The 15655-nt window shown below is 40.3% G+C and overlaps 1 protein-coding gene across 6 annotated transcripts in view; it reads right to left on the reverse strand.

Moving 5' to 3' along the window:
* The window catches only part of SIPA1L1 (signal induced proliferation associated 1 like 1), a 199477-nt gene extending 184616 nt beyond the window's left edge, over window positions 1-14861 (reverse strand). For 5 of the 6 annotated variants that reach the window (XM_058842505.1, XM_058842487.1, XM_058842514.1 and 2 more), the window contains exons 1-2: window positions 14750-14861; window positions 14122-14343 (exon numbers count right to left, since the gene is read on the reverse strand). The gene's annotated coding sequence lies outside the window, so the exon portion shown is untranslated. The other variant, XM_058842497.1, reaches the window with a different exon arrangement.
* Window positions 14862-15655: the final 794 nt, after the last annotated feature.

The following is a 15655-nucleotide window of genomic DNA, read 5'->3' on the forward strand; positions in this document are numbered from 1 at the left end:
GTGAATGGTTTTTTTAGTTTTAAAAAAATACCCTTAGTCACAAGGCTAGAAGAGTATGTTTTCCCCTTTCGCAAAAGAAAGGTCAAAAGACTTTAAAAGAGTCAAATTCATGTCTTGAAACATAAATAGCAGCTCATAATAAAATCAGGTCAAATACTGAGAACTTGGAACATGTAAATGTCTTCAGAAGGAGATTCAATTTCCAAGCAACGTCTAATAAGACAGATCCAAACAGAACATTTATGATCCCATTAAAATCTTCTCCTCTAATGTCCCCTTCTTTTCTTTAGCATTCTCCAGATAAAAAGATTTGTGGTTTCATATCTATCAAAAGGATTAAAGAGAATTCAAGAAAGAATCTGCATCACTAAGACTGAATTATTTTTTCCCTTTTATAAAATTAGAACTAGGCTTTGGGTTTGGCATAAGACTAAGAACAGATGATGAACAAAAAGATAAATACAATGAAGATCAGTTTACCATGTCTGAAAGCATCCATTCATAACTTTAGACAACAGTGGTTGTACAATGCATGCAAAGACCAACCCTTCTAGAACCATTCAAACACTGAATAAAACCAGTTATTTGTTAGGTACAAAAAGAGTTGAAAAGTACACTTTCTTAAATATTTGTAGAGACAAAGTTGTCAGGAAGTTACAGGAGATGAAATACTGGTTCCACAAGCATTTACAGTTTATCTCTGCACCATCACATCACCAAACATCATAAATTTGATCCAAATGAGATTCAGGCACATGCTCAACTTTTATCAAGTGTGGCAGAACATGATACCAAGCTGGTATCAGTGGTAGGGAAGTGCATTAGAGCTAATTCTATATAAAATCATACTGGTCTAAATAATTATGTGTAATGCAAAATAAGTCATGCTACTACCTGGTAAATATTTTGATTTAATTAAAGCCAACTGAATAATTTAAGAGATTGATACTTTACATATGACCGCTGTACTTTTTACCCAGTATTGAAAGTCCTGCTTGGGGCATCACTGAACAGTGTTCTAACCTTGTAACCTTAAGTAGGATATATATTATTATATACTCTTCACACCAATTTACATGGTTTTCTGTGCTATTGCTCTCTCTTCCTTTTACTAAGAAACTCAAATGCATTGTGTGTTGCACATTGTGTGTGGCTTCTTAAACCTAGTGTTGATTGATGCTAAATGCCTGAAAAAGGGTCAGATACTGATACTGACAGATACTGTCACCTAAACTGCAAAATCGTTATGGCAGCTCCAAAAAGTTATTCTAGAGTATCTGTGATCACTATCATCTAGTAGAAGGCCATGCAAATAGTCAGTGCAGGTGAAGAAACAAGTATTCTCCTCAACTCTAGAAGGAAAGAGGGATCAAAGGCCTCTAATATCAGGAGCAACGGAATGGAAGGAAAGCAGAATCTGACTGATCCCAGACTGCACACGTACAGCAGCTGCTGAGATGCCAGAGGCAGAAACAGGAGTCTGGCCCTGTGACAGGAGTGGCTCACAGTGCCACTGTCCCAGACAACCAAAGTCAATATGCAGCTTATTCAAAGATCTCCCCTTCAGAAATGGATATAAACACTCAGATTTGCATCTCTACAACAAGAGAAATCTCACATTGCAACCTGTCTTCTAGTCAATCTCAAGTTGAAAAATAAATCATTACAAATTTTGCTTTACCTGCAGCCTTACTGTCCAACAATCAAAATGATTACTAGCCTTAAAAACACTTATACATATCTGTAGCACAATGAAAAGATTCTTCTTGAGGGAAGGTACTATGAAAAAGCTTTTGGTAACCAATATTTCAATTTTCAACAGTAACACTGGTAGGGGATGGTATTTCAAAATACTCCAGGTGAGGGAAGGCATTTCTCTGATACAAAGTGATTTCCTCTACAAAAAAAACCACAAAAGCTGCTCATACAGCAGTAGCACTAACCATACTGGAGGGAAAGACAGACATCACATTAGACATTTAGCTACAAACTACTGAGCAACCTAAACACAGATGCCACTACAGGCTCCCACTACATTTCATCTTCTGCACGTTTTCCAGAAGGAAAACTTGACAAAAATCTATAGGGAACAAGCAATTACATGAACTAACAAGGTACCTTCAAATCTCTCTCAGACTTGGTATATAAAAACACATACACTCCAGCTGAAGTTCCTCCCATGAAATTGCATTCATCGCACAGCTTCTCTGGCAGCTTATCCCTGTGTGTGCTACAGCTCTCACCACTGCTGGGACTCAATCTCACCCACTCGTTAGTCTGCTTTCACAAGACCTGTTAGACACTTTTGGACACACAAGGGGGCTAAACCAAAACCCAGCAAATTAAAAATATTTAGGAAGCTGGGGACAAGAAAGAAGCAAAGTAGAAGGAACACATGGAGCATAACCACCCCAGCTGGATTACATAATAATCCTAAAACTTTTAGAGCAACCTTGCCTGAAAGCTGTTATGGGAAATACAGAACACTGCAACTGCAATCTCAGCAGTGACTGCCATGCAGCACAGATACCCGAGCTCCTGCTGAGCTGAAGAACACTATGCATGCATTTGTTAGAGCTAGACAAAAAATAAAATGGAAAAACTGCAAGTGACAATGAGAGGCATGTTGACTGACTCTCAAAGGGTGCAGTGTCAGCAAAGACACTGGTGGTACTTCACACATAACTTTTGAACAATTCTTTCTGAAGATGTGACATTTAGCCTACACTAGATATTAATCCAGATTTAAAGGAATACTTTAAAGTACATTAAAATGGCCCTAGATTTGACAATTTCTATGCATTTGTATGCATTCTGTTTGATCCCTTTTGCAGTTTTATAAACCTTCTCTTCTGTTGCTACAGGTCAAGATGCACAGGAGCTCACTAAAACAGACTTATCTAGCAGGCAATTAAAATCCAAGGCAGTCTATTCCAGTATTACTCTGATTTGCAGCATGTCAGGTATTATGCTCATACCATTGATCTTCTGACCTTTGAGCTAAAACTGCTGGGCTAATGCCAGAACCAGAAAGGCAACAGCCATGTTAGCCCAACACTGTCCCCAGGCTTGAAGAGGAAGGCTGTTAGCTCACACGCAATGCTACGCTACTGCTATTAAATGCTATATGCCTGCAACTACAAATTCAGCAGAGTGCTACACTGTGCCATGTAGTCACTGACAGCTAAAGCTTTAATAATAAATAAAATAAGTCCAGGGCACAGGTCTGAGCATTAATCCATAACTGTCATGGTTTTGTTCAAGCTTACTGAGGGGCCATTGATGTAGATGGAATCCCATAAGGCCAGAGACTGTTCCCAGCAAACAGCAGAAGAGGAGTTTGAGCTGAGCAGAGCCACTCCTGGGAGCAAAAAGCAGGCTGCAGACAAGTGCAGATGTAGTCCCTGCCTTCCTCTGAGCTAGCTCAGAAGTCTCCAGCACAGCTCTGCAGTTATAAATAAATTTGTCCATAGTGGGATGAAATCTAAAGCCCAAGGCAGCTTCTGGTCTGAGCACTAGTACAGATTTCTCATGTGTGTGTTAAGACACCTTGTTCAAGGGCACCTGTATTTCCTTACTTCACAAAGTTCAGTGAGGCAAACTAATGAATGAATACAAGGCACTGACATTACAGCAATGTCACATAAAAAAAACAATCTCATTAGTATCCGTGAATAAATAGAGTGCACGCAATGCAGAGCGGCACCACTGTCATGCAACTATGCTGCACCACATTAGCTTATCCAGAAGATTCTGTATTTTGCCTAAGATGTCCAATTAGGTCTTATGCCCTTTCCAGTCCATGAAAATACAGACAAGTACAAAATACCTCTCTATTGTCAATATTGTAATTATTCTGCTTGATTCATTTCCCCTTTTTTTTTAAATCAAGATGGGTAGAATAGTCTGAAACTAAGTGAGGAGGAGTGAGATATAAGGATATCAAACTTCCTCCCAAAAGTAATTGCTTCTGCCACCAGTAGAAACCATTTACAGAACGTTTTCCACACAAATCCTTTCTTTCCTAGATTGAAGAAAGGAGTAGATCAGATGATATTAACCTTACCAGAAGCAACAGCTTTCTCCTCACATGTAATCATGAGACTGGAGAAGTCATTTGTGTTCACAAGACAACTAAAGGCCCTGAGAAGAGAGTATGCTCAAATCTGTATATTGCTATTAAAACAATTCTTCCCCTTGCAGCCAAGCCTCTGACCATGCGGCATCTCTGAGGAGGTGACTGAGACCAGGTGATCCACTGCCAAGGGATGTACACATGCTGTAAGCCCTTCTCAATTCTCCTTGTGGGGCAGTCAAACAACTTTCCAGTACAACCATTCAGTGAGATAATGACAATAGCTCAGTTTCAGAAGTAGTTTCGTTAACACTGCGTATGTTCATCTTAATGACATTCAGCACTAATTAACATTGTTATAAACTGAACAGCAGTGGCACTTCAATAGTATCCTAAGCCTTCGGTTCAAAATTTTGAGCTCAGGGATAATAAAATACACTGACTTGCAACCCAGGGTGCCAGTATTCAAGTACCTAACCTGCTTGAAGCTACAATGTATTTCAAGAGCTTTTGGCATCTCAGCTAAGTACTAAAGTGATAACAAAGAGGGGTTACAGCAAATAAGATAGCTATTTGCTATTAACATTTTTAAACCAACAGAACAGTCACTCAGCACTAACACTAGATCTAAAACAAAAAAACATCACCACCACCTTCAGAAGGAATTTTTCTACCTGGCAAAACAGCTTTGAACATCTGACACAAAGAGGTTTTTGTACCTCCTTCATCAGCAACAGGAAAATACTGTAATGCAGAAACCAACCACTATTTAGGGGTATTTTACATTATACTACGCATACCATTACTTCATTGTCAAAAGTACTATTAAACACTAACATTAAATTACTTTACTTGCAAATAAGTAACACCCACATAGTGCTGCAGAGTGGAGTTTTTATTGCAACCTGTAAAATGCCACTAAAATAGAGAGCACTTTTTCACAAGTCCTCTTCTTTCCCTATGTAAAAATGTGAACATGAAAAACCACACAAGCAGGTACAATGTTTATACAATCCTTATGTAACTTCTGTTACAAGGAATAAAGCTCTAATTTGTAGCTAAGTTTCAAGAAAGCATTAATTTAGTTCTGTTTTTTGACAATACCTGGTAAAAAAAAGCTAAGTGTTCTGGAGGAAAGCAGGATCCATACTTAAGAAACTAGTCAGAACTTTAAGCATTAAGCTTAATTTTTATCAAGCTGTGCTGATTCTTCTCCCACCTCCCTTCAAACACATCTTCAACTCTTCTGTCACTTTTAAAGCTAAAAAATGAGACATCTCTGGACTCCTCTTTTACAAATTCTAACACTTAGCAAAGAAGGAGAGAAGAAGGGAGAGGCACAAACAGATGATACAATTCACTTGTTCACATAGTTTTAGCTACAATATTTAAACACAAGTCAAAAAATTACTTTTTCGGTACTATATCAAAAAGCATTCACCATGCTAACTATGGATGTTTCTGGATCACTTTTATCCTCTCCAGCTTCCCTGATGTTCACAACACTATCTCCCAATGTGGTCCAAACAAGTAAGTGATCAAAGCATTACTTGATTTTAAATCTGTCCACTAGCTCCACATTTCACCTATTACTTCAAATTTAACCCTTGTTAATTCTAATTACTTCTTCCTATTACTCGTAACTGAAAGATTAAATGAGGATTTTATCTAAGAATTCCTTCAACTGCTCCTTAATTTTCATACTTGTATCAGCCTTTGATACAAGTCTGTTTGGCCCTAAGTCACTTAAAGCCCTACTTCAAGAACATAGACACCTGCCACCTAAAGTTAGACTGCACCATACTTGGGAATATTTCATTACTACTATCAATTGCTTTGTGGGTTTTTTTAAGCAAAGTGCAGGTTTACAGAAAAAAAGGAATAGTTAAGCTCTCGCCCAGCACTTCAGAGAATTTTTACCTCTGGGCACTCTGTGCCTCTACAAGAGGCCATGTTTACTTTGCCTGTAATTATTTTTCACATAGCCAGCTCCACACAACTGCAACTAAATGAATTAAAATCACTGCTTCCCCCTGCCCCTATTTTCAGAACTGATGCATTCTATGACTCAGTTAAAAAGCACATTCACAATATGCACCTTCTTGCCCTTGGCAGGCATAAAATTGTTGGCAGTTTGAGGCAAATAATTATATTTAACATGCACAAACAAAGATACTTCAACAATGCAAGAATGGAAAACCTCAATTCAGTTGCTCAGGTATGTAAAGTACCAACTTATATACTAAAAAATTATATTTAATGATGTCAACAATCAGTAGATAATGACTAACTAGTGTTAAAATAACAATGATGAGCACTCTTTGCAACATTTAATTACTGCTTATTATCACACCTTTGTTTTACAGGAGATGTGCTTTAAATTACCAACAAATTTGAAAGTCTTTACTGCATCAACACTACATATACAAGTGATTAAATCTAGAATACTAGATCTAGAATACTATTACATGTTCACACCCAATCCCTAAACTATTGTTTGGAGACAGAATAATCTGTCCCTATACTCAAATGTTATCTAGCATATTAATTAACCCTAAAAAATTTCCAGCTGAAAATGAAAGTACAATAGTACAGGATTAAAAAAAAAGTCCTGATGATTTTAGCACATGACAAAAAACTCTGTGAAGTTCTGCAGATCTTCTGGATTTACCTAGATCAGGATGTAACTGTATGATAAGGCAAGAATTAACTTAAGGCTCTCAAATTATTCCACAGTGCATCACAGTTCAAACAGCAGAGTGGAAGTGTCTGTGGCAGGTAGTTCTCCAGACTACCACAACCACTCATATCACTGCACAGACAAGCACTAAAAACCCACGGATATTAATTTTTAAAAAAGCCTTCTCAATTTGAAATTGATGGCACGTTTTAAGACTGTATTTGCATCTTCCTTTTGTTTATATTAAAAGAGGCATCCTAGCCAAGATTCTCCTACCACCTCTGTATGTCAATGGAATAAACAGTCCTAGATTTGGGAACTCCCAGAGCTATGTCAAGTATGAGTCAATGACTACCCTGTTAGACAATGCAGAAGTCAGGGAGAGGCAGGAAAGTTAAACAAAACTAGAACTGACTTTCTGTCAATACATCCCTCTTCAAAGCCTGCAAAATAAGGGAAAGAGTCGAGGGAAAAAAAATGTCCAAGGAAAGGATAAACTATGTTAACAGCTTTTACAGAAGTATCTCCTTTTCTCCTCACTTCTAAATGTTTTCTTCAGCAAAAGCTGTTGGAAAGCATCGTTTTTTGCTCTTTCTTCCAGCTGCTGTATGATCAATACAGTGCAGTCTATTGAACTATTTTATTCTGATTCATACAACAAGCTGTTAAATACATTTGGAAAGTATATAATCAGTGCCAATATCACGTCATTCATGAAGTTATATTTATTTTCAAGGCATGAAAATGCTAAACCATAACTTTCTTCTGCATAATTATGCAGCTCTTCAGCATGGACTAAAAGCATAAAATCCTATTTCAGCCCTTACAATTTGAAAAGAAAAATACTAGAAATCTCAACTGCATCCAGCAGAAGGAGGGAAGGCCCTCTAGGATTTATTTGTTGAGGTCCAGTATTGCCTTCTTTTTGACACATGGAAAAATATTCCAAAAACAGTATCAGACATATAGCCTTTAAAAATTTAAAAAAAAAAAATGGATTGGTAATTCAGAAAGTGAGAAGCCTTGTCCATAAAAACAAAAAGAGATCTTTAAACAGTTCAGAGATAAAAGCTGTAACAACTTTTATATAGCTCTAACGCTTCTAAGCCTGCAATCTGAGTTTCCTCACCCATTGTCTTTTTTAATTTTCAAACATGCAAAGTTCTGTTACAGTTCAGAAATGCAAAAAAGAAAAAAAAGTCTGATCTTTGCCAGTTTCTTCATCAAGAGCAAAACTGTGCTCTTTGGCCCTGCCAAAAAGCAAGATGTGTATGTTTCTGCTTACACAAGTCTCTTGAAGAAAAATAAATAAAGAAGTACACACACAACCCACTGCCTCCCTTGCATGCCCCAAGATAAAGCAAAGGGGGTTTCCTGTCGCAGGTTTGTGACCTGAGAGCCACAAGCAGCGGTGCTGCTACCCCTGCAAGAGAAATGAAATGGGCTGGACACCAAAGGGAAAGTGCTTCACATTAGTTTTTAAGAAAAGCTTGCTGTAAGGGTGATTTTCCTTTTTTGAAGTTGGTTTAAGCTGTACCTATAATAGCACTTCCAACAGCAGTGCCCTTTAAGGAGCCCTCCAGCTATTACCAGCCAGCAGAGCCCACGGAGCTTTAACCTGGGAGTCCAACATGCGCTGGAGCAGAGCTGGCTGCCACATCGCTCCCAGTGGCACATGGCTTTGTCCTGTCAAGCTTTAAAAGCCTCCAATGATGGACATTCACCAGTCACTCTCAGGTGGTCTGTTAAATGCTTTGTCACCCTCAGAATGTTTTATTTTAATTTCTATAGGTTTTCTGGTATGCATAAACCAGAATTCTCCCAGAGGAAAACTAAGCTAAAAATCCCTGCCCAGAAGTTCACCAAATGTGACCCAACCCTTAATGCTCACAGAGGTCCAAGCCAATAAACCACCTCTGTGTTGGCAACATCCAATTCAGGAGACCAGACTAAATTTTGTCCAAAGTAAAATTACTCAAATGCAAGAAGTTTTGATCTGGGAGACTTGATGTCCCCACCTTCAGCCAAAGACCCATGTCTACTCTGCCAAATTATTTGCTGTAGTAAGACCAAGTGATAAAACCACACATATAAACAGCAATTTTGACATCAAATGAAAGTACTCTTTCAAACAAAAAGAAAGAAAACAAAAAGTTAAAAACCAGGAAATAACCTCTCCCATAAACACCAGTCATCACAGATCTGCACCAAATACTTCCAGTGATAGCATGAATTCATTTTGAGTGAGCAACTAAGACCAGTACCTTTTAATAAAAACAACACAAAAATAAAATTGCAATAATTTGAAAAAGTTCCAACAATGAAAAATGTTCTTCGGGCTAAGCAGTGGTGCTTAGTTGCTGGCTGGGGTTAAACCACAACAGCAACCTTTGGTCAAATACACAAATGCATGTATTAAGTGTCTGTAAATCTTAAGAGAGAGCTGTCTGCATGACCACCAACAAGAAAACCCAAGATATGTATCAAAGCTGCTGATGTGAACTGGCATACAGAAAGTTCTGCCACCACAGCAATCGTTTTACAGATATTATCTGCCACTCTTAAAAAAAGTTCAGTATTAATCCTATTTCACATCACATCAGCATACAATAAGCCTGTCATTATTTATTCAAAAGTCAAAAGACAATTGATTTAGCTGATGATGCTGTAAAACACATCATGATTCGAGAAACTCACAGAACAAAGCCATGCTACAAAAGCAGCCCTTGACACCTCCTGGAACCCCACCACCCACTGCACAGAGAAGGCAGCAAGGCAGGCTACAGAGCAAAGGAAGATGCTCGGCAATTTCTCCCACCCAGAAAAGTAAACTTGAAAATCCACAAAATAATCCAGCCAAGTACATTAAACATAACTAAGTCTCACAGGCAGACCCAACAGGCATCTTTTCCCCAAGTTATGCTCAACTTCTGACCTATACCTTCTAGTAGCCTGGAAGAAGAACTTGCTTCCTGATGATTTTGGCTAGTTGAGGTTTTTTAACCTACTATAACATCACCAGTTAGGAAAAACAGGATATATTTTAGGGTTAACTGAAGAAGCTTTCACTAAACTAAAAGGCTGCCTTAAAGCACAGGTTCAAATCCAACACATCTCACAGCTGCACTAATAGAGTAACAAACAGTCTTTCTGAGGTTTATGTGAGTTTTTTGAGGTACAAATCCTGTTACCTCAAAAGGTAAATAAACAACACAAAATTTAAACACCCCCAAAAGCTATTTGAGGACTGAAGACAAACATACAGATTAACGAAGATCAATCCAACTTTAAACCAACTATATGATACATGCCAGTAGTTTCTCTAACTTTTGAAAACTTAGAAAATAAAACTTGGTCTTCAAAAATCATTCCACTAATCTCTATAATCCATCTGAAGAAAGCATTCTTCCCATTTTACAGAGCCTAAGACCAAAAGTAAAAGAGCATTAAAACATTGACAAAAAATTCAAAGTGCCTCTCAGGCCTAGACATGAACCACTAGTCCCAGTAACAACTCTTCCATCTCTATGATACACTTTTCTAAAGGTTGTTCTACACAGCCATGCCTTTTTCAGGAACTTGATGTCTCTTGAAAAGAGACATCCATCCACTAAGCAGGGAACAAGAACTATGACTACTGCACTGCAGCATCCAGCACAAGCTGAAGAAGTAAGACGACACAACTTTGCAGGACTCCACTCCACTTACAGACTCAAATCCTTGAAAGAACCATGACAAATACTTGGTTAGTAATCATACAATTCAACAGCTATCAAGATTATGAAAAGAGTTCTGTCTCTGCATTCAAAATAAGTGCTCTTTAAACATGCTTCCATAAAGAACACAAAGACTTGTAAATGCTTAGCCTCACTTTACATAAAAGACATGTGGCAGACTCTAAATCAAATAACTCACGCAGTAAACTGGTGCCACAGAATTCAATATTAAAGAGACTGAGACAATGACAATTTAGCTTTACATATGCAAAAAGAGACATCTAAAACTATTTTATCTCCTGATTCATATTCAAAAATGCAGTTAAAAAACCAAACAGTTCTAGTCTCTCCAACTCCTAACGGTTTTCCCAAAGTTCAGAGTGCAAAACTACTATCAAAACTAACACCAAAATTGCTACACTGTGTTAGTCTTGTGCTGCCAGCTGCATAAGAATTAAAAATCAAAAATTATTGCCATTCAGCCTCACCATAATCCGTAGGTTTACAATCAAGCCTTAGGTTCATCATTGCTGGTAAGGCTGCACCCCCAAAAAACACTGACTACCTTTCATTAGAGTATCTCAAGTCTCATAGAGCCATCAAATCCCACTTTATAAACCTGCAGCTTGAGAGCCCTCATTCAAACATTATACTAAACTCCTGTGAAATATAAAACTTAAAACTATTTAAAAGCTGCAATTTAGACAGATATATTTGAAATCAAGTCACTCGAGTCAAATCTCCCTGGAAACATAAAACACAGAACAATGCAACTTTTTTCACTCACAGAAAGATACTGAACATATGATTAATTTTACATGCCAAATCAACACATCCCTCACCTAGCAGCTCTGAAAATTATGTATTTACACTGATTAAAGAAATAACTGCACTTACTATTGTATTCATGTAATAGCTTATTAACAAATTCCTTTTGAATAAATGAATAAAATAAAAATCTAAAATACAGATAAGTAAACAGAGCAAAGATAAAAAAATTAAGATCATAAATCATGCCTTATTGACTTTTTAAATATTTAAATTAAAGAGCTGGGGAGAAATAAAAGGAATCTGCATGGAGCCAAGAAAACCAAGGAAACAACAGATCAAAACTGTTTGCCAAACAGCCATCACTTAGGGTCAAAGAGAATAAATTTCAACCTCTGAAAACGTCAGCATTAGGGAAACCAACCTGTGTGACTGAAATTTCGATGAAGGCAGAAGCTCTGCTTCTTTACCCCAGTAGGGCATCCAGGATTTCTAACCAGTAGCTGTAAGAACTCAATAGCTTGCAGCAACCCCCTTGCTGAAGGGATTAAACTACTGATATGGAGAAAACTGTTCCTTTTTCTTCTCTACAATAGACATGCTATAGAACAAAACAGTGGACGAGAAAAGAAATTCAAATGGGCCTCAATACATTCCCTTACTAGCCTACTTCACATTTTCCCAATGTATTTCTAAAATTATCCTCATGACCTTATTGAAATTCAAAATAATCAGTTGGAATATTTTATGTTCTTAAGTTTTGTTCTCCTATCTCAGAAATAAAAAATGCCTCCATAGTAGCAAAATTAATAGTTCTGAAATAGACATTTTAATGGATATATTTAAGACAGATTTATAAAACTGAGAAGACAGTAAGAGTTACACAAGAACAAAATGCTCCCAAAGTGCCAGCAGACTGCTTATAAGCATGATGAAAAAAACCCAAAAAACAACAACTCCTTGAAAAGCTGCAAAAGGGGGAAGAGGCTGCATTTGGACATAGTTTTTATAACAACAGCTAGCCAAAAGTTAATCCCAAACTTTAAAATAACATTTCAGATAAACATGGGGTGGAGGGAAGCTCTTCAAGCCTAGAACCAATGATGCACATCTGAAATTACATTAATACCTTTTATTATAGAAAAAATAGATCATGAATTGCATGTCCTCATATTAAGTCTTCACTCCTGGCTGCAGCTCCACCCTTTCACAGGTCTGTGTCAGTGCCTGCCTCTACACCTGCTAGCCTTTTTCATCAAGCAAATTTCTGCAGCCCTACAATAGTCAGAGCTGACATCCCATTTTGCTTCTGACTTCATGATCTAAGACGCTTTATGAACCACAACTGAGAGCTAAGTATGCCTATCCCAAAGAGCAATGATGAAACTAAGCATTTTATTAGCATCAGTAATACCCTCTTAATGCAATGTTGAGCAACCAACTGCACATCCTTTAATCAACTGGCCATAAATAAACACTTAAAATGGCGAAAAAAATCTTCTATGCCTAGCTTCCTATCACCAAAATGAGATATACACACAAAACACTCAATCAAGAAAATTCTCATTTTAGCTTTACCTAAATAGAACCTATGGGGTTGGTTTTTTAAAACCAAGAAAAAAATTACTGTGCAGTTCCCACACTGTTTCTGCATTAATAATTGGTATGGCATCTGATGGCCTAAGGCATAAAAGCCTTGACATTGAAACACAGCTTAGAGATCTCCACGATTACAATTGCCACAAACTTCTACCTTAATACTTTCACATGTCTCTCCCACCACTTCAGCTGAAGGGGAATGGAGTCTAGCCCAGCAATATATTCCAAATAAATAACAACCAAACTCTCCACCTGAGAGACCACAGATACTTGCTACCCAGTTAGTACCTGCAGCAAAAACTCTTTTCCCTTTTACAAAACTGGTTTATGCTTTAATTTAAAGGAAATAAGCGCTTAATTCCCATAGTTAGAAAAAGAAATAAAAACGATCAATCAAAACCCCATCATGGAAGGGCTGCTTTCTAAAGAAAACACCAATCTTGGTTCATCCATACAGATCTGGAACCTAATGAAATCCGACACCTTTACTCTGAAGACAAATTTGCATTGTATTATCAACTAGGGCTCCGTGCTCACAGATGCACTTCATTCAGCATGCAGTAACGGGTTCATTAAAGCAGCATCACTCAAATTTTTTAAAGCCATTCTGCAGACAAAATTTTTAAACGCGATTTGGTAAGCAGTATTATCCAAAAAAAATGCCTCTGTTTTATTCTACGGGTTAAAATGTGCCCCCACAATCTAAAACATACAGATGTTGTAGCCAAGGTTATACAAGGAGATCTTCATTAAGTTGAGCAATTCCCATTTTGTGTCGCTGCTTTACCAGACATAAATGCGTGCATTCCTCATTACATGAACTGAAGCTGCATCACAGCTATCCAGTACAAATAATACAGTTATTTTTAAATATAGCATGACAACGTTAACATCAGGTCTTCATGCCGTATAAAACAGGGGAAGAGCAAACAAACTCGGTTTAGGAAGGTAATCTCCTTCTCATCTACCTTGCCTTGCTTCTTCACCTCCTCCTTCCGCTTAAGATTCAGTTTAAGGCATTCCCTGTTTTCCCACTTTTCCAGGCTTCCAGTTAAGAAATCAACCATCCGCAAACATTTTGTTCCTCCACCCCGCCTCCTCGTGAGCAGAGCATTCAGAACATCCCCACCGGCACTGCCCCCAAATCACCTAATTGTTATCATTACTGCGGTCTCACTCAGCACCGGCTCAGAACAAAACCAGTCCGACTACACCCTCGCTGGCTATAAAAAGTAAAGAAGGGAGAAAAAAAAAAAAAAAAAAAAGGCTTAAGTGCAACTTACAGCGGCGAACAAGAGACAAGTTATCTAGCGAGCCGTGGAGGCGAGCGGCGTGCGCCGCTCCGGGCCGCGGGGGAGCGCGTCCCCCGCCGCAGGGCGCCCTCGGCGCGGCCGCCTCCGCACGGACGGGCAGCGCGGGAGCCGCCGCCGCGGAGCGCAGCGGGCCGGGCCGCCGCCGCTCACCTCCGCCTCCGGCCGCGCTGTTCCCGCTCGGGGCTGCCTTTCCTGCGGAGAAAAAAGACACAAATCCGGAACCTAGCACCCGGCACGGCTCGCTGCGGGGAGACCCGCGCCCGACCCGCCCCGGGGCTGCCGGCACGGCGGGCTCCCACCGCCCCGGGGGCGCTCAGGGCGGGCGCCCCCCGGGTGGCTCCGGGAGCTGCAGCGGGAGGCAGCTCTGAAGGCCACTTTCACCGGGACCCCGCTGCCCTCGCCCCCGTTAACCCCTGCCGGGCTGGGGGCCGCTCAGCCCCGGGGCTGGGGGCCACTACCCTTCCCCCGCACGCACACCCACCCACCCGCACACCCCTTCGGCCAGCGGCACGGCGGCTCCCCGCGGCAGGCTCCGCGCAGGAAGGAGGGGGAGCGGCGCGCAGCCCGCCCCGGCTCGGCGCTCCCGCTCGCAACTCACCCAACAAAGTTGCTGCGGCGGCTGCCGGCGGCTCCGCTCCGCTCGCTGGGCTGGGCTGGGCTGGGCTGAGCGCGGCGCTCCCCGCCCGCGCAGCCCGCGATGAGCTCACCCCGCGCCCGCCCCGCCGCGCTCCGCCCGCCGCCGCTCTCGCGAGAGGGACCGCCCGCAGCCCGCCCGCGCCCCGGCGGCGTTCCCATGGCAACAGCCAAGCGCCGGGCCCAGCGGGCGGCACAGGCCCGCGCCGGGCCGCCTGCGTTTTGGTTTACTTCTTACATTTTGGTATTTGCATCACTTTCCAGCCTCCTAGAGATCGGGAGGGAGAAGGTCACTGTAGTTGCTAACACAAAGTCAAAATCTACCGGTACCGTACGAATAGTACATCCCGAGCTCTTTTGCTCCCAGTCAAATTAAAATGGATTCTCCTTTAGATATCCAAAACAGATAACAAATTAAAGATGTGGGAAGGCTCATCTAAAAAAATAGCGTACGTCAACATCACCCCTTGTTCTACAGGAGCACTGCTCTGTTTTCAGATGGCCAGAATCTTGAAAACAAGCTGTGGGTAACACATTGCGGATACTTTGCTAGTGGTTGTTACCGTCCTTGGCTTGGCAGAACGTTAAAAATCTCAATTAAACCACTTTAAGTGAAGCTTTCCCTGAAATTAGGACACTGTGATTTGGACTGGCAACGTTCCAGCAGTGTGCAGCATGGTGATAGCTAGAGCAACCGAGCTGTGGTGAGCAGCTGCTCTGCCGCAGAGATGCTCGCTTCACACCCCGTTCACTTTCCAGGAATGTCCGGACAGCAAAGCCCAACAAAACTTACATACGGATCCATGTGGCTTGATACCTTCTGAAGATGTTCCTAATGGATCTTCAGTACTGTTATTTAAATATCACAGTG

The sequence above is a fragment of the Poecile atricapillus genome, chromosome 1, assembly GCF_030490865.1.
Source record: "Poecile atricapillus isolate bPoeAtr1 chromosome 1, bPoeAtr1.hap1, whole genome shotgun sequence".
NCBI classification, from domain to species: domain Eukaryota; kingdom Metazoa; phylum Chordata; class Aves; order Passeriformes; family Paridae; genus Poecile; species Poecile atricapillus.